Source organism: Eleutherodactylus coqui, chromosome 4, assembly GCF_035609145.1.
Source record: "Eleutherodactylus coqui strain aEleCoq1 chromosome 4, aEleCoq1.hap1, whole genome shotgun sequence".
Classification (NCBI taxonomy): Eukaryota; Metazoa; Chordata; class Amphibia; order Anura; family Eleutherodactylidae; genus Eleutherodactylus; species Eleutherodactylus coqui.
In genome coordinates this window covers 99,033,745-99,053,545 of record NC_089840.1, presented here as the reverse complement: position 1 = coordinate 99,053,545, position 19,801 = coordinate 99,033,745, and positions in this window count along the sequence as shown.

The following is a 19,801-nucleotide window of genomic DNA, read 5'->3' as shown; positions in this document are numbered from 1 at the left end:
CAGTGGGCCTTTCCTTTAAAAAAAAGGGCAAAAATTCTATTTGGCCTGCAGGCTTGTGCCAATTTATTTCCTGGCTGGGAAATCACCGCTCTGCTGCAGTTAATAACAGTGCAACACTGCAGTTCTGTGACACACTGCAGGGCCACAACACATTTATTATTGATTGAATATAGGCAGTGGGCCTTTCCTTTAAAAAAAAAGGGCAACTATTCTATTTGGCCTGCCTCTGACAGTCCTCAGCGTTCTGGGTACGTGTGTGCTGGGTGGAGAACTTAAACAAAAATCATACGCAGCCAGCTAAGTTTAACAGCAGGCTTGCGCCAATTTATTTCCTGGCTGGGAAATCAAATCACTGGTAATACAGCATGCTGAGGGGTAGGGGTAGGCCTAGAGGACGTGGACGCGGCCGAGGACGTGGAGGCCCCAGTCAGGGTGTGGGCACAGGCCGAGCTCCTGATCCAGGTGTATCGCAGCCGGCTGCTGCGGGATTAGGAGAGAGGCACGTTTCTGGTGTCCCCACATTCATCGCACAATTATTGGGTCCACGCGATAGACCTTCATTAGAAAATGAGCAGTGTGAGCAGGTCCTGTCGTGGATGGCAGAAAGTGCTTCCAGCAATCTATCATCCACCCACAGTTCTGCGCCGTCCACTGCTGCAACTCAGAATCCTCTGGCTGCTGCTCCTCCTTCCTCCCAGCCTCCTCACTCCATGAAAATGACATATTCTGAGGAGCGCGCAGACTCCCAGGAACTGTTCTCGGGCCCCTGCTCAGATTGGGCAGCAGTGGTTCCTCTCCCACCAGAGGAGTTTATCGTGACTGATGCCCAACCATTGGAAAGTTCCCGGGGTCTGGGGGATGAGGCTGGGGACTTCCGGCAACTGTCTCAAGACCTTTCAGTGGGTGAGGAGGCCGATGACGATGAGACACAGTTGTCTATCAGTGAGGTAGTAGTAAGGGCAGTAAGTCCGAGGGAGGAGCGCATAGAGGATTCAGAGGAAGAGCAGCAGGACAATGAGGTGACTGACCCCACCTGGTTTGCTACGCCTACTGAGGACAGGTCTTCAGAGGGGGAGGCAAGGGCAGCAGCAGGGCAGGTTGCAAGAGGCAGTGCGGTGTCCAGGGGTAGAGGCAGGGCCAGACCGAATAATCCACCAACTGTTTCCGAAAGCGCCCCCTCGCGCCATGCCACCCTGCAGAGGCCGAGGTGCTCAAAGGTCTGGCAGTTTTTCACTGAGAGTGCAGACGACCGACGAACAGTGGTGTGCAACCTTTGTCGCGCCAAGATCAGCCGGGGAGCCACCACCACCAGCCTCACCACCACCAGCATGCGCAGACATATTATGGCCAAGCACCCCACAAGGTGGGACGAAGGCCGTTCACCGCCTCCGGTTTGCACCGCTGCCTCTCCCCCTGTGCCCCAACCTGCCACTGAGATCCAACCCCGCTCTGAGGACACAGGCACTACCGTCTCCTGGCCTGCACCCACACCCTCACCTCCGCTGTCCTCGGCCCCATCCAGCAATGTCTGTCAGCGCAGCATCCAGCCATCGCTAGCGCAAGTGTTGGAGCGCAAGCGCAAGTACGCCGCCACGCACCCGCACGCTCAAGCGTTAAACGTGCACATAGCCAAATTTATCAGCCTGGAGATGCTGCCGTATAGGGTTGTGGAAACGGAGTCCTTCAAAAGTATGATGGCGGCGGCGGCCCCGCGCTACTCAGTTCCCAGTCGCCACTACTTTTCCCGCTGTGCCATCCCAGCCCTGCACGACCACGTCTCCCGCAACATTGTACGCACCCTCACCAACGCGGTTACTGCCAAGGTCCACTTAACAACGGACACGTGGACAAGCACAGGCGGGCAGGGCCACTATATCTCCCTGACGGCACATTGGGTGAATTTAGTGGAGGCTGGGACAGAGTCAGAGCCTGGGACCGCTCACGTCCTACCCACCCCCAGAATTACGGGCCCCAGCTCGGTGGTGGTATCTGCGGCAGTGTATGCTTCCTCCACTAAAGCACCCTCCTCCTCCTCCTCCTCCTCCAACGCAACCTCTGTCTCGCAATCAAGATGTGTCAGCAACAGCAGAACGTCGCCTGCAGTCGGTGTCGCGCGGCGTGGCAGCACAGCGGTGGGCAAGCGGCAGCAGGCCGTGCTGAAACTACTCAGCTTAGGAGATAAGAGGCACACGGCGCACGAACTGCTGCAGGGCCTGACAGAGCAGACCGACCGCTGGCTTGCGCCACTGAGCCTCCAACCGCGCATGGTCGTGTGTGACAACGGCCGTAACCTGGTGGCGGCTCTGCAGCTCGGCAGCCTCACGCACGTGCCATGCCTGGCCCACGTCTTTAATTTGGTGGTTCAGCGCTTTCTGAAAAGCTACCCATGCTTGTCAGACCTGCTCGGAAAGGTGCACCGGCTCTGCGTACATTTCCGCAAGTCCCACACGGACGCTGCCACCCTGAGCACACTGCAACATCGGTTTAATCTGCCAGTGCACCGACTGCTGTGCGACGTGCCCACACGGTGGAACTCTACGCTCCACATGTTGGCCAGGCTCTATGAGCAGCGTAGAGCTATAGTGGAATACCAACTCCAACATGGGCGGCGCAGTGGGAGTCAGCCTCCTCAATTCTTTTCAGAAGAGTGGGCCTGGTTGGCAGACATCTACCAGGTCCTTGGAAAGTTTGAGGAGTCTACCCAGGTGGTGAGCGGCGATGCTGCAATCATTAGCGTCACCATTCCTCTGCTATGCCTCTTGAGAAGTTCCCTGCAAAGCATAAAGGCAGACGCTTTGCGCTCGGAAACAGAGCCGGGGGAAGACAGTATGTCGCTGGATAGTTAGAGCACCCTCCTGTCTATATCTCAGCGCGGTGAGGAGGAGGAGGAAGATGAGGAGGAGGGGGAAGAGACAGCTTGGCCCACGGCTGAGGGTACACATGCTGCTTGCCTGTCATCCTTTCAGCGTGTATGGCCGGAGGAGGAGGAGGAGGAGGAGGATCCTGAAAGTGATCTTCCTAGTGAGGACAGCCATGTGTTGCGTACAGGTACCCTGGCACACATGGCTGACTTCATGTTAGGATGCCTTTCTCGTAACCCTCGCATTACACGCATTCTGGCCACTACGTTTTACTGGGTGTACACACTGCTTGACCCACGGAATAAGGATAACCTTTCCACTCTCATACCCGAAGAGGAAAGGGGTTCGAGAGTGTTGCTATACCACAAGACCCTGGCAGACAAACTGATGGTAAAATTCCCATACGACAGCGCTAGTGGCCGAAGGCGCAGTTCCGAGGGCCAGGTAGCAGGGGAGGCGCGGAGATCAGGCAGCATGTATAGCACAGGCAGGGCAACACTCTCTAAGGCCCTTGACAGCTTTATGACTCCCCAGCAAGACTGTATCACCGCTCCCCAGTCACGGCTGAGTCAGCGGGAGCACTGTAAAAGGATGGTGAGGGAGTACGTAGCCGATCGCATGACCGTCCTCCGTGACGCCTCTGCCCCCTACAACTACTGGGTGTCGAAGCTGGACTCGTGGCCTGAACTCGCGCTGTATGCCCTGGAGGTGCTTGCTTGTCCTGCGGCTAGCGTCCTGTCAGAGAGGGTGTTTAGTGCGGCTGGGGGAATCATCACAGATAAGCGTACCCGCCTGTCTACCGACAGTGCCGACAGGCTAACACTCATCAAGATGAACAAAGCCTGGATTTCCCCAGACTTCTCTTCTCCACCAGCGGACAGCAGCGATACCTAAGCAATACGTAGGCTGCACCCGCGGATGGAAGCATCGTTCTCTATCCCCATCAAAAACGGGGACCTTTTTGCTTCATCAATCTGTGTATAATATTCCTCCTCCTCCTCCTGCTCCTCCTCCTTAAACCTCACATAATCACGCCGAACGGGCAATTTTTCTTAGGCTCACAAGGCTCAGTCATATAATTTTTCTAAACAATTTTTAGACGTTTCAATGCTCATTAAAGCGTTGAAACTTTCACCTCAACCAATTTTTATTTTAACTGGGCTGCCTCCTGGCCTAGTTACCAATTAAGCCACATTAACCAAAGCAATTAATGGGTTTCACCTGCCCTCTTGGTTGGGCATGGGCAATTTTTCTGAGGTACATTAGTACTGTTGGTACACCAATTTTTGGGGGCCCTCGCCTACAGTGTAATCAAATTAATTTTTAGCCCACCTGCATTACAGCTGACGTTACATCAGCTGTGTTGGGCACTGCAATGGGATGTATTTATGTACCGCCGGTGGGTTCCAGGGAGCCACCCATGCTGTGGGTCCACAGGGAGTTGTAACTGCATCTGTCCACTTCTAAAGAACCCCAGTCTGACTGGGGCATGCAGTGTGGGCCGAAGCCCACCTGCATTAAGCATGAATTTATTACCTCAGCTGTGATGGGCAATGCAATGGGATATATTTATGTACCGCCGGTGGCTTCCTGGCACCCACCCATGCTGTCGGTCGACACGGAGTTGTAACTACATGTGTCCACTTCTAAAGAACCCCAGTCTGACTGGGGCATGCAGTGTGGGCCGAAGCCCACCTGCATTAAACTTGACATTATTACCTCAGCTGTGATGGGCAATGCAATGGGATATATTTATGTTCTGCCGGTGGGTTCCAGGGAGCCACCCATGCTGTGGGTCCACAGGGAGTTGTAACTGCATGTGTCCACTTCTAAAGAACCCCAGTCTGACTGGGGCATGCAGTGTGGGCCGAAGCCCACCTGCATTAAACATGACATTATTACCTCAGCTGTGATGGGCACTGCAATGGGATATATTTATGTACCGCCGGTGGCTTCCTGGCACCCACCTATGCTGTGGGTCCACAGGGAGTTGTAACTACATGTGTCCACTACTAAAGAACCCCAGTCTGACTGGGGCATGCAGTGTGGGCCGAAGCCCACCTGCATTAAACATGACATTATTACCTCAGCTGTGATGGGCAATGCAATGGGATATATTTATGTACCGCTGGTGGGTTCCAGGGAGCCACCCATGCTGTGGGTCCACAGGGAGTTGTAACTGCATGTGTCGACTTCTAAAGAACCCCAGTCTGACTGGGGCATGCAGTGTGGGCCGAAGCCCACCTGCATTAAACATGACATTATTACCTCAGCTGTGATGGGCACTGCAATGGGATATATTTATGTACCGCCGGTGGCTTTCTGGCACCCACCCATGCTGTCGGTCCACAGGGACTTCACAATAGGGAGTTGTACCTGCCTGTGTCTATGAATTAAAAACCCTGGTCCGGTTGGGGCATGCAGTGTGGGCCGAAGCCCACCTGCATTTAATCTGACGTTAGCTCTGCTGTCCAGGGCACTGCAATGGGATACATTTATGTACAGCCGGTGAGTTCCAGGGAGCCACCCATGCTGTGGGTGCACACGGAATTCCCATTGCGGAGTTGTACCTGCCTGTGACTATTTATAAAAAACCGCGGTCTGACTGGGGCATGCAGACACCTTGACAGAATGAATAGTGTGTGGCACATAGGTTCCCCATTGCTATGCCCACGTGTGCAGCTCCAGATGGAGGTGGCACAGGATTGGATTTCTCATTGCTTCTGTACAGCATTGTGACTATCGCCCCGCCCCTTTTAAAGAGGGTCGCTGCCTAGCCGTGCCAACCCTCTGCAGTGTGTGCCTGCGGTTCCTCTGGCAGACGCACTTATAAATAGACATGAGGGTGGCGTGGCATGAGGGCAGCTGAAGGCTGGGCAGGGACAGTTTGGTGTGCGCTGTGGACACTGGGTCGTGGGGGGGGGGGGGGGGGTTGGGCAGCATGTTACCCAGGAGAAGTGGCAGCGGAGTGTCATGCAGGCAGTGATTGTGCTTTGTTGGAGATAGTGTGGTGCTTAGCAAAGGTATGCATTGCTAATGAGGGCTTTTCAGAAGTAAAAGTTGTTGGGGGGGGGGCACTCTTGCCGCTATTGTGGCTTAATAGTGGGACCTGGGAACTTGAGATGCAGCCCCTCGCCTGCCCTATCCGTTTCTGTGTCGTTCCCATCACTTTCTTGAATTGCCCAGATTTTCACAAACGAAAACCTTAGCGAGCATCGGCGATATACAAAAATGCTTGGGTCGCCCATTGACTTCAATGGGGTTCGTTACTCGAAACGAACCCTCGAGCATCGCGAAAAGTTCGTCTCGAGTAACGAGCACCCGAGCATTTTGGTGCTCGCTCATCTCTTGTTATGATATATGCTTTTTCACAAAGGCTACAGATGACTACTAAGGATGGGTTTACACCAGACAACTATCAAGTCAGACTCACACAAGCATAAATGTACCGCATATTATGTGTGCAATGTACGTGCGTGAGATACACGGTAATTCATGGGCAATCAAATACATTGGCTAATGCTGCTTCACCTACATTTGTGTGTATGCATTGCATATTATGCGAGCACAAAAAAAAAACCACCATGTTTTATTTTACTATGTATTATGGGCTAGAGAGCCCATTGCTTTCTATGGGTGTGTAATCGACGCTGTCCATATGCAATTACATTACGTATAGGCGACATTAGGAACTATTAGGGGTTGATCTAGGGAACAGTCTGATTGCCATTAGGGAGTCGGGAAGGAATTTTTTTCCCCAAAAGGGCTAATTGGCTTCTGGCCTTGGGGTTTTTTGCCTTCCTCTGGATCAACACAGTAGGATAGACAGGCTGGACTAGATGGACATTGTCTTCATTCAGCCTTACATACTATGTTACTATTGATACAGTTGCAAAGTGACAGCGCAGGTAATTTAAACAATAAAAAACAGGAAGACTGCGAATAAGATACACTGTCATGTGCAGTACAAAATCACTACTGTATGCAGCCATCGACCGGCTCGCGGCTCCACAGCGGTAAAACTGAGTGACTTGTGTCAGCCTGGCCTCATTCAAATAGTTGATTGAGTTAGTCACTACAGCAAGTTGTTAGCATACAAATGAAAAATGTCATTTGTGTGCTTTTACACTGGGTGATTGTTGTTCAAGTTTGTGGTCACTGAAGTACATACCTCCCTACAAAGTGTATTGGCTAGTCATTGAAAAACAAAGAATTTTTCTGTTTACACCATACAATCTGCCAGCAACTATTTTTAGACCAGCTGTAAAGGCCCATTTACATGCAAAGACAATCTTTCAAGTGATTGAAAGATTAACAGTTTTAGCAATTGTTTTGCATAAAGCGTTAATGGCCACTTTATTAGCCTCATTTGCATGTAAAAGGGTTTCCTGGGAGCTGTTTGTAGAGCACAGCATGTAGTCTGAGCTCTGCACACAGCTCCATTGTTCTTGGAGAGGCTGTCGGGAGAATACAAGGTAATCTCTGGCACGCACTGAGAGCAACATGCATTCTCTACTATTTTCTCTCCGACTGAACGATGGATTTTAAGCTCACCTTAAAATCGTTTTGCCCAAGAGTGAATAATGGCAGCATTTACATGCAACAATTATCACTCATATGCCATAGTTTGAACAAATTTTGAGCGATAATTGCGTATTAATGGGCCTTAAAGTGACTAGTGAACGCATTATCAATCATTAATGCCAATTGGAGGCAGTGTTTACATGGAACAATAGCTGATATTTGATCAATTGAGTAATTATTTTGATGATAGTTCTGTGTAAATCCATACTAAATTGCTATAACATTTTGTCAATTGCCTATTTCGCTTTTAGGCACTCATACACATTAGACTAAAATTGATGAAAATGAATAATTTTAACCAAAATCATTGTTCTGCAGATAAAATTTAGCAAACTTTTGTTTCTGCCAACTTGTGACAAACAGTCATTGTCTGGAAAGATATTGATTATGTTTGAAATTTTTGTCAGATAGTTGGACGAAAGATCAATTTCTCTTCGAAGGAACACTACCGGAAAGATCTTCCATTCATCGGCAGGTGGCAGTGAACATGTATGGCCAGTACAAAGGACTGTGATGGAAAGTATGAACTAAAATTTTTATGTCCATGTTTGTGAAATGATTGTTCACCAGAAAATCTTTTATTCAACGGTTGTTAAACCATCAAACTACTTCTATCATGCGTATGGCCATGTTTACAAGAAAAATTGTTAAGCTTAACTCCATGTGTATGTCCTTCTGCACTAATAGGAGTACAAGATATGTAGTCTAGAACATGTTCAAGGTTAAGTGCTACTGGGTGATAGTCAGCAAACATTGTGAGAGCTGAGGAAGCACTGTAAGCAGCTTGCCCCGATTCTGTGCTTTTAAATGAGACAGATAAGAGCAGCAAGATGGGAGGAACTGCTGGAGTTGGACCGGAGCAGTGGAGAGACACATTGATGCTGCAGATGACTTCCTGATTCTGCTCATGCAACAGAGAATGTCCATGAATATGAAAGAGCTGCTGACAGAGTCTGACATTCAGAGAAAAAGAGTGAGTTGCGGAATCATGCCGCACAATTAACGGATTAAGCTACATAGGACAGCAATAGTTCATCAACATGGGGTTGTAAGTGTGAGGCCAGCCTCTATAAAAGCCGAACATGCGCTTATGTATGGTGACTGTTAGGAACTACGCATTCCTATTTGTCGAAATACACTGTTCTGAGGGACGCTAGTAAATTCTTGACTTCAGCACCAAATGAATGGACTGAGTCTTGATTGTAAAGGAGTCTGAAACTTTTAGGAACTTCTTATTGAGTTTTTACAAATCCACTAGTTGCGAACAGTTCTCTAGTTACTTACAGACTGTGTCAGGCAAGCCGCACTTATCGGGGACCAGTTGCTGTTAAAATACCATTTGTTTTATCTTTAATGTGCATTACTGACATTGTAATTAATAGTTGTTATACTATCTAACATATATAATAACCTATTATTTCTAGCTAGTGGTAGTGAGGTTTACGTAGCAGATCGGTAGAATTCATGCATTTTCTCAACTGTTTGCTCTAAATAGCATAAATATTCTTTTGCAGTTTATTAGTTATATTAATAAACTCTGTTATCCATTTTGCATCCTGGCACTCGTGTTAGTTACCATTTCCCGCTACATCTGTATGTCTGAAGGTCAGGCAAATCTATTCCTTAGTTCCTAGCCATTAAGACACAGTAGCACTTTAAATAGGTCCCAAAAATGAATTAATACAATATATAGCCACAATATCAATGTTGAAACTAGAGTAGTAACAACAATTTATTACAGAATAAAGACAACTCTATCACAACCTTTTATCATTGCTCAACTAGAACAGCCAACGGCTTGAGATCATTGTCTGCTAAAACTGTCTGCGCTTTTTTGACATACAAATGCTTGACCTGAGATTGCAGAACGTAAGCTTTAATTTAATATACTCCCTTAAGAGCAGTGTATTTGGTGGGGCCATGGCACTCTCAAAATGTGCATATTGTCAAAGTAGAGAGAATTAAAGAATTGAGGATCAAAAACATTCCAATTACCATATACTCCACTGAATTTCTAGTGGAGTGGAATATTTTTTCCCAAATGCTCTATTGAACTGATTCAGCTGATCAGTTTATGTAGAACAGAAATTGATATCAATATAGAAAAAAGTGAAAATATTCAAACCTCATTAAGTTGCTTCTCCACCATAATGAACTTTAATATTATGCAAACTAAAATGATGGACGACATGTCAAAATTGGAATCTGTCATCATGCAAGCTAAAGGAGAACAAGTACCAGGGAGAAATGGAACATCATGGAACTGATTGAATAATGAAATTCATAATTGGATTAAGAGAAATCTACCCAATGCAATACTGAGATCAATCCTAAAAATGATAAGTTAAAGCATACCTATCAACCGAGATCGGGTCAACATGTAAGCTTCACATCATCAGAACTTGACACAGCAGACTCCAATTTTAATTTGTAAGGAACTGAAAAATGTTCTCCTGTAAGTTACTTATCGACATCACAGAAAAGCTGCAGTGCCAATATACTAAAATGTGACTACTTTGTCACCTACAGTACTGTTGGTGAAACAAACTGAAATCTTAGCAAAGGTTTTACATTTTGTCACAACTTCAAACTAACGGTTTTAGGCCTCATTCACGAGCGTGTGTTTTGCGTGCGCCTAATGCATGCTTCTAAAAAAAATAATGGGTTCCTATAAAAGCATTTAAATGCACAGAATTTGAAGTGCAAAACAGCGTGCACCTAAAAAAGATAGGACATAGGTGTGCGTTTTGCAGGAGTTTCCATTGACTCCTATGGGAGCAGGAGCTAATGGAAACTCCTGCACATGGAAGAGATTCCCCGCTGCCGACAGCAGAACATTTAAAAGGTGCTTCTGGCCAGAAGCACCTTTTAAATGTCCCGCTGTTAACTATTTCATTCTTGCAGGGATAAGGGGACTCATCTGTTTATTCCTGCGAAAAGTCCCTTCATCACTGTACGCTGACAGCACTTCAGCGGGATGACATCCCATTGCTTTCAATAGGAGCAGCTCTGCTGCAGCCCAAATTGATACCAATGGGGTAAAGGCTACCACTGGGGGGAGGGGGGCCTTGAAATATATGCCCTACCCTAAAAATCATTCCTAGCTATAGAAAAAAAATGATTAACTCACCTAGAAGCGCAGTCTGGCTCTTCTCCCTGTCCCTGGCAGTCTTCTTCTGTATTCTGGTGGCCAGGGATTGGAAATTCCTGCCTCCAGAAAGCACTGCCACTCAGAGGCGTAACCTGAAGCTCCTGGGCCCCCATGCAAAACCTGCAACAGGGCCCCCAACTATAATGCTTTATTCACAGTACTGGGCTCTTTATGTGAAGAAGAGAGGCCTTATGGGCCTCCTAAGGTTCCTGGGCCCGGATGCAACTGCATTCCCTATAGTTACGCCCCTGCTGCCACTGATTGGCTGAGTGCTATGACCAATTGAAGGCAGTGCTTAACTGTCATTCACTGGTCACAGAGTTCAGCCAATCACAGGCAGCCCTTCCAGCAGGCGGGGATTTTTAAATCCCCGGCAAGAAGAAATGACTCAGAAGAGTGCCAGGAAGAAGACGTGCTGCAGCCCCGGCAGCACTGCTAGGTGATGTATAATTTTTTTTTCCAGCAGCTAGGGGTTATTTTCAGTGAAGGGCTTATATTTCAAGCCCTTTCCTGAAAATCCATGCAGGGGTTGCCTTCATCCCATTGCTTTCAGTGGGGTGGGAGCAACTTCAAATGTTGCCATATCATCTTTGTAATCTAAGTTTGTATAAATTACAGTAAAACCTCTACTAACATTAGTAATTTGTCCGAAAGCAATCGGCTTCACCTGAAACCTTTGCTACTCGAGTTAATTATTTGCATATGAATCAATGTAAATCCAGTTAATTCGGCAATAGACATTCCAAAAAGCACATCAAACCACATTTAATGGACAATATAGTATTTAATACCAAAAATAATAATGAATATAAGAGATTACGGTAAAGAATAAATGAACATTTAACATGTTATTGAACATGTTACTGTGTGTTATCTGTGGTGTTACATTGGACTGCAGGTGCTGTTACATAGGAGTACAATTGTGCTGTGCTGTACTGTACTAGTGTATTGCCCATCACGGATGATGGAAAAGGGTGGGTTGCATTAGCAGCAGGGGGGAGGAGACACTGAGCAGGAGATCACATGGGTTCAGCAGCAATGTCATGTGGGCTGCTACACGCCAGTGTTATTAGAGGCAACCAATGTTGCTAGAGATAGAATTTTGGCTGAGAAAAATGGCTTTACTCAAGATCGGTCTTAGTAGGTTTCAATGCTAGTAAAGGTTTTACTGTATTACACTAAAACATTCAAAACACAATGGGGAACCCATTCCTGTACCTAATTTTAGCATAATTACCATGCTTATACTAGTTATAAAAACAGCTATAAATGTAAAGGAGTTTTTTCTACTTTAATTAAAAAACAAAAAACAAATAGCCCTACGTGTCACCAAAAAACTCCAGCAAAGATAATTTTGGTAGATGAAAAATAAAAAATTGGTCAGAAAACCACCAAAACGTGTCTTGTCCTTTAGGACCGAAACACCCTCGTCCTTTAGCGGTCAATTGACTAAAATAAAACATTTTTTTGAAATACCATGATTTTACTTAGGAGAAGAGTGGTGATGTAAATAAAGTGTATAATGTATAGTAATTAGAGATGAGCGAATGCGTTCGTCCGAGCTTGATATTCGTGCGAATATTAGGGTGTTCGGGATGTTCGTTATTCGTAACGAACACCATGCGGTGTTCTGGTTACTTTCACTTCCTTCCCTGAGACGTTTGCGCGCTTTTCTGGCCAATTGAAAGACAGGGAAGGCATTACAACTTCCCCCTGCGTCGTTTAAGCCCTATACCACCCCCCTGCTGTGAGTGGCTGGCGAGATCAGGTGTTCGCCTAATATAAAAGTCGGCCCCTCCCGCGGCTTGCCTCAGATGCCGGGTGAGTTAGATGAGGGACAGTGCTGTTTGTACCGGAGCTGCTGTAGGGAAAGAATTGGTAGTTAGTGTAGGCTTCAAGACCCCCAAAGGTCCTTATTAGGGCCACTGATAGCTGTGTGTTGGCTGCTGTTAGCAGTGGCAATTTTTTTTTTCTCAAAATCGCCTCTGCAGAGCGTTGCACCCGGCATTAGGGACAGAAGTGTTGCATAGGCAGGGAGAGTGTTAGGAGTGAGTGTAGCCTTCAAGAACCTCAATGGTCCTTTCTAGGGCCATATTTAACCGTGTGCAGTACAGTGCTGGCTGCTGTTAGCTGTGCTGCATATTTTTTTTCTTCTCAAAATCGCCTCTGCAGAGCATTGCACCCTCCATTGATACTGCAGGGAAAGAATTGTATAGGCAGGGCCACAACACAGTTATTATTCATTGAATATACGCAGTGCTGCCTTTTGGTGGAAAAAAACTGAAAACAAATCTATTTGTCCAGCCTCTGTCCGTCCTAAGGGCTGTGGACACGTGTGTGCTGCGTGTACAACGTTAAAAAATCAGACGCACCCAGCTACGCTTTACTGCTGGCTTCGCCATTTGCTTTCCTTAATTGGGAAAAAAATACCTGCTCTGCCAGAGTTATAATAACTCTGCTACCCTCACGTTCTGTGACACATTAGCAGGGACACAGCACAGTTATTAAACTTCTCATGTTCATTGAATATACGCAGTGCTGCCTTTTGGTTGAAAAAAACTGAAAACAAATCTATTTGTCCAGCCTCTGTCCGTCCTAAGGGCTGTGGACACGTGTGAGCTGCGTGAACAACGTTGAAAAATCAGACGCACCCAGCTACGCTTTACTGCTGGCTTCGCCATTTGCTTTCCTTAATTGGGAAAAAAATACCTGCTCTGCCAGAGTTATAATAACTCTGCTACCCTCAAGTTCTGTGACACATTAGCAGGGACACAGCACAGTTATTAAACTTCTCATGTTCATTGAATATACGCAGTGCTGCCTTTTGGTGGAAAAAAACTGAAAACAAATCTATTTGTCCAGCCTCTGTCCGTCCTAAGGGCTGTGGACACGTGTGAGCTGCGTGAACAACGTTGAAAAATCAGACGCACCCAGCTACGCTTTACTGCTGGCTTCGCCATTTGCTTTCCTTAATTGGGAAAAAAATACCTGCTCTGCCAGAGTTATAATAACTCTGCTACCCTCACGTTCTGTGACACATTAGCAGGGACACAGCACAGTTATTAAACTTCTCATGTTCATTGAATATACGCAGTGCTGCCTTTTGGTTGAAAAAAACTGAAAACAAATCTATTTGTCCAGCCTCTGTCCGTCCTAAGGGCTGTGGACACGTGTGAGCTGCGTGAACAACGTTGAAAAATCAGACGCACCCAGCTACGCTTTACTGCTGGCTTCGCCATTTGCTTTCCTTAATTGGGAAAAAAATACCTGCTCTGCCAGAGTTATAATAACTCTGCTACCCTCAAGTTCTGTGACACATTAGCAGGGACACAGCACAGTTATTAAACTTCTCATGTTCATTGAATATACGCAGTGCTGCCTTTTGGTGGAAAAAAACTGAAAACAAATCTATTTGTCCAGCCTCTGTCCGTCCTAAGGGCTATGGACACGTGTGAGCTGCGTGAACAACGTTGAAAAATCAGACGCACCCAGCTACGCTTTACTGCTGGCTTCGCCATTTGCTTTCCTTAATTGGGAAAAAAATACCTGCTCTGCCAGAGTTATAATAACTCTGCTACCCTCAAGTTCTGTGACACATTAGCAGGGACACAGCACAGTTATTAAACTTCTCATGTTCATTGAATATACGCAGTGCTGCCTTTTGGTGGAAAAAAACTGAAAACAAATCTATTTGTCCAGCCTCTGTCCGTCCTAAGGGCTGTGGACACGTGTGAGCTGCGTGTACAACGTTAAAAAATCAGACGCACCCAGCTACGCTTTACTGCTGGCTTCGCCATTTGCTTTCCTTAATTGGGAAAAAAATACCTGCTCTGCCAGAGTTATAATAACTCTGCTACCCTCACGTTCTGTGACACATTAGCAGGGACACAGCACAGTTATTAAACTTCTCATGTTCATTGAATATACGCAGTGCTGCCTTTTGGTGGAAAAAAACTGAAAACAAATCTATTTGTCCAGCCTCTGTCCGTCCTAAGGGCTGTGGACACGTGTGAGCTGCGTGAACAACGTTGAAAAATCAGACGCACCCAGCTACGCTTTACTGCTGGCTTCGCCATTTGCTTTCCTTAATTGGGAAAAAAATACCTGCTCTGCCAGAGTTATAATAACTCTGCTACCCTCACGTTCTGTGACACATTAGCAGGGACACAGCACAGTTATTAAACTTAGATTATTCATTCACTAGAGGCAGTGGGGCCTTTCGTTTTCCAAAAAGGGAAAAAATTATATTTGGCCTGCAGTCTTGCGCCAATTTATTTCCTGCCTGTGAAATCAAATCACTGGTAATACAGCATGCTGAGGGGTAGGGGTAGGCCTAGAGGACGTGGACGCGGCCGAGGACGCGGAGGGCCAAGTCAGGGTGTGGGCACAGGCCGAGCTCCTGATCCCGGTGTGTCGCAGCCGACTGCTGCGCGATTAGGAGAGAGGCACGTTTCTGGCGTCCCCACATTCATCGCCCAATTAATGGGTCCACGCGGGAGACGGTTATTAGAAAATGAGCAGTGTGAGCAGGTCCTGTCCTGGATGGCAGAAAGTGCTTCGAGCAACCTATCGTCAACACGCAGTTCTGCGCCGTCCACTGCTGCAAATCCGAATCCTCTGTCTGCTGCTCCTCCTTCCTCCCAGCCTCCTCACTCCACTACAATGACACCTGCTCAGGAGCGGGAACACTCCCAGGAACTGTTCTCGGGCCCCTGCTTAGATTGGGCAGCAGCGGTTCCTCTCCCACCAGAGGAGTTTATAGTCACTGATGCCCAACCATTCGAAAGTTCCCGGGGTCCGGGGGATGAGGCTGGGGACTTCCGCCAACTGTCTCAACAACTTTCTGTGGGTGAGGAGGACGATGACGATCAGACACAGTTGTCTTGCAGTGAGGTAGTAGTAAGGGCAGTAAGTCCGAGGGAGCAGCGCACAGAGGATTCGGAGGAAGAGCAGCAGGACGATGAGGTGACTGACCCCACCTGGTGTGCAACGCTTACTCAGGAGGACAGGTCTTCAGAGGGGGAGTCAAGGGCATCAGCAGGGCAGGTTGCAAGAGGCAGTGCGGTGGCCAGGGGTAGAGGCAGGGCCAGACCGAATAATCCACCAAGTGTTTCCAAAAGCGCCCCCTCGCGCCATGCCACCCTGCAGAGGCCGAGGTGCTCTAAGGTCTGGCAGTTTTTCACAGAGACGCCTGACGACCGACGAACAGTGGTGTGCAACCTTTGTTGCGCAAAGCTCAGCCGGGGAGCCAACACCAACAGCCTCACCACCACCACCATGCGCAGACATATGATGGCCAAGCACCCCACAAGGTGGGACGAAGGCCGTTCAGCGCCTCCGGTTTGCACCCCTGCCTCTCCCCCTGTGCCCCAACCTGCCACTGAGATGCAACCCCCCTCTCAGGACACAGGCACTACCGCCTCATGGCCTGCACCCACACCCTCATCTCCGCTGTCCTCGGCCCCATCCAGCAGTGTAGTTCAGCGCACCGTCCAGCCGTCGCTTGCGCAAGTGTTCGAGCGCAAGCGTAAGTACGCCGCCACGCACCCGCACGCTCAAACGTTAACCGTCCGCATAGCAAAATTCATCAGCCTTGAGATGCTGCCGTATAGGGTTGTGGAAACTGAGTCCTTCAAAAGTATCATGGAGGCGGCGGCCCCGCGCTACTCAGTTCCCAGTCGCCACTACTTTTCCCGATGTGCCGTCCCAGCCCTGCACGACCACGTCTCCCGCAACATTGTACGCGCCCTCACCAACGCGGTTACTGCCACGGTCCACTTAACAACGGACACGTGGACAAGCACAGGCGGGCAGGGCCACTACATCTCCCTGACGGCACATTGGGTGAATTTAGTGGAGGCTGGGACAGAGTCAGAGCCTGGTACCGCTCACGTCCTACCCACCCCCAGAATTGCGGGCCCCAGCTCGGTGCTGGTATCTGCGGAGGTGTATGCTTCCTCCACTAAAGCACCCTCCTCCTCCTCTGTCTCGCAATCAAGATGTGTTAGCAGCAGCATGTCGCCAGCAGTCGGTGTCGCGCGGTGTGGCAGCACAGCGGTGGGCAAGCGTCAGCAGGCCGTGCTGAAACTACTCAGCTTAAGCGATAAGAGGCACACGGCCCACGAACTGCTGCAGGGTCTGACACAGCAGACCGACCGCTGGCTTGCGCCGATGAGCCTCCAACCGGGCATGGTCGTGTGTGACAACGGCCGTAACCTGGTGGCGGCTCTGCAGCTCGGCAGCCTCACGCACGTGCCATGCCTGGCCCACGTCTTTAATTTGGTGGTTCAGCGCTTTCTGAAAAGCTACCCACGCTTGTCAGACCTGCTCGTAAAGGCGCGCCGGCTCTGCGCACATTTCCGCAAGTCCCACACGGACGCTGCCACCCTGCGCACCCTGCAACATCGGTTTAATCTGCCAGTGCACCGACTGCTGTGCGACGTGCCCACACGGTGGAACTCTACGCTCCACATGTTGGCCAGGCTCTATGAACAACGTAGAGCTATAGTCGAATACCAACTCCAACATGGGCGGCGCAGTGGGAGTCAGCCTCCTCTATTCCTTTCAGAAGAGTGGGCCTGGTTGGCAGACATCTGCCATGTCCTTGGTAATTTTGAGGAGTCTACCCAGGTGGTGAGCGGCGATGCTACAATCATTAGCGTCACCATTCCTCTGCTATGCATCTTGAGAAATTCCCTGCAAACCATAAAGGCAGCTGCTTTGCGCTCGGAAACGGGGGCAGGGGAAGACAGTATGCCGCTGGATAGTCAGGGCACCCTCCTGTCTATTTCTCAGCGCGTACAGGAGGAGGAGGAGGAGCATGAGGAGGATGAGGAGGAGGGGGAAGAGACAGCTTGGCCCGCTGCTGACGGTACACCGGCTGATTGCCTGTCATCCTTTCAGCGTGTATGGCCTGAGGAGGAGGAGGAGGAGGAGGAGGAGGAGGATCCTGAAAGTGATCTTCCTAGTGAAGACAGCCATGTGTTGCGTACTGGTACCCTGGCACACATGGCTGACTTCATGTTAGGATGCCTTTCTCGTGACCCTCGCGTTGCACGCATTCTGGCCACAACCGATTACTGGGTGTACACACTGCTCGACCCACGCTATAAGGAGAACCTGCCCACTCTCATTCCCGAAGAGGAAAGGGGTTCGAGAGTGTTGCTATACCACAGGACCCTTGCGGACAAGCTGATGGTAAAATTCCCATCCGACAGCGCTAGTGGCAGAAGGCGCAGTACCGAGGGCAAGGTAGCAGGGGAGGTGCGGAGATCGAGCAGCATGTACATCCCAGGCAGTGCAACAGTCTTTAAGGGCCTGGCCAGCTTTATGGCTCCCCAGCAAGACTGTGTCACCGCTCCCCAGTCAAGGCTGAGTCGGCGGGAGCACTGTAAAAGGATGGTGAGGGAGTGCGTAGCCGATCGCACGACCATCCTCGGTGACGCCTCTGCCCCCTACAACTACTGGGTGTCGAAGCTGGACACGTGGCCTGAACTAGCGCTGTATGCCCTGGAGGTGCTTGCTTGTCCTGCGGCTAGCGTCTTGTCGGAGAGGGTGTTTAGTGCGGCTGGGGGAATCATCACAGATAAGCGTAGCCGCTTGTCAACCGACAGTGCCGACAGGCTAACACTCATCAAGATGAACAAAGGCTGGATTTCCCCAGACTTCTGTTCTCCACCAGCGGACAGCAGCGATACGTAAGCAATACGTAGGCTGCACCCGCGGATGGAAGCTACGTTCTCTCTCACCATCCAAAACGGGGACATTTCTGCTTCATCAATCTGTGTCTAATATTCCTCCTCCTCCTCCTGCTCCTCCTCCTGAAACCTCACGTAATCACGCTGAACGGGCAATTTTTCTTAGGGCCACAAGGCTCACTCAAATAATTTTTCTGAACAATTTTTATAAGTTTCAATGCGCTTAAAAGCGTTGGAACTTTAACTTGAACCAATTTTTCGTTACACTGGGCTGCCTCCAGGCCTAGTTACCACTTAAGCCACATTAACCAAAGCGATTCACCTGCCATCTTGGTTGGGCATGGCCAATTTTTACTGAGGTACATTAGTACTGTTGGTACACCAATTTTTTTGGGCCCTTACCTACAGTGTAATCATAGTAATTTCTATGTTCTTCGCCTGCACTCATGGTACAGAAAGGTGTGTGGGGTTGGCCTACACTTTAGCTACATAAATGTAACTTGTGCCTTGGCTATACTAAGGCTACTGAAATGGAACTAAGACTGCGCTCCCACTATACTGCTGCTTCAGAATTGTTACTGGGGCCTGTCTTGAGTGCTACTATTGCTGACATGGAACGAAGACTGCGCTCCCACTATACTGCTGCTTCAGAATTGTTACTGGGGCCTGTCTTGAGTGCTACTATTGCTGACATGGAACGAAGACTGCGCTCCCGCTATACTGCTGCTTCGGAATTGTTACTGGGGCCTGTCTTGAGTGCTACTATTGCTGACATGAAACGAAGACTGCGCTCCCGCTATACTGCTGCTTCGGAATTGTTACTGGGGCCTGTCTTGAGTGCTACTATTGCTGACATGGAACGAAGACTGCGCTCCCACTATACTGCTGCTTCAGAATTGTTACTGGGGCCTGTCTTGAGTGCTACTATTGCTGACATGGAACGAAGACTGCGCTCCCACTATACTGCTGCTTCAGAATTGTTACTGGGGCCTGTCTTGAGTGCTACTATTGCTGACATGGAACGAAGACTGCGCTCCCGCTATACTGCTGCTTCGGAATTGTTACTGGGGCCTGTCTTGAGTGCTACTATTGCTGACATGGAACGAAGACTGCGCTCCCGCTATACTGCTGCTTCGGAATTGTTACTGGGGCCTGTCTTGAGTGCTACTATTGCTGACATGGAACGAAGACTGCGCTCCTCCTATAATGCTGCTACTGATATGTTAGTGGGGCCTGTCCTAATGCTACGGCTGAAATGTTACGAATTATGGGCTCTGCCTATACCGCTGCTAATGGTATGTCTCTGGGGTGTGGAAACAGGCTTCCCAAAGACATGATGGCGGCGAGGCCATTTCCCACCAACGCGGTTACTGTTAAGGTGCATAAGCACGGACACGTGGAGAGGACACGTAGTGCCTCAAAAACATCCCCCTCCTCCTCCAACAGGGAAAACATTCTTGGCAAATGCCTTTGCATTGGTTCGTCTGGTGGCAGTCCAAGAATTTCAC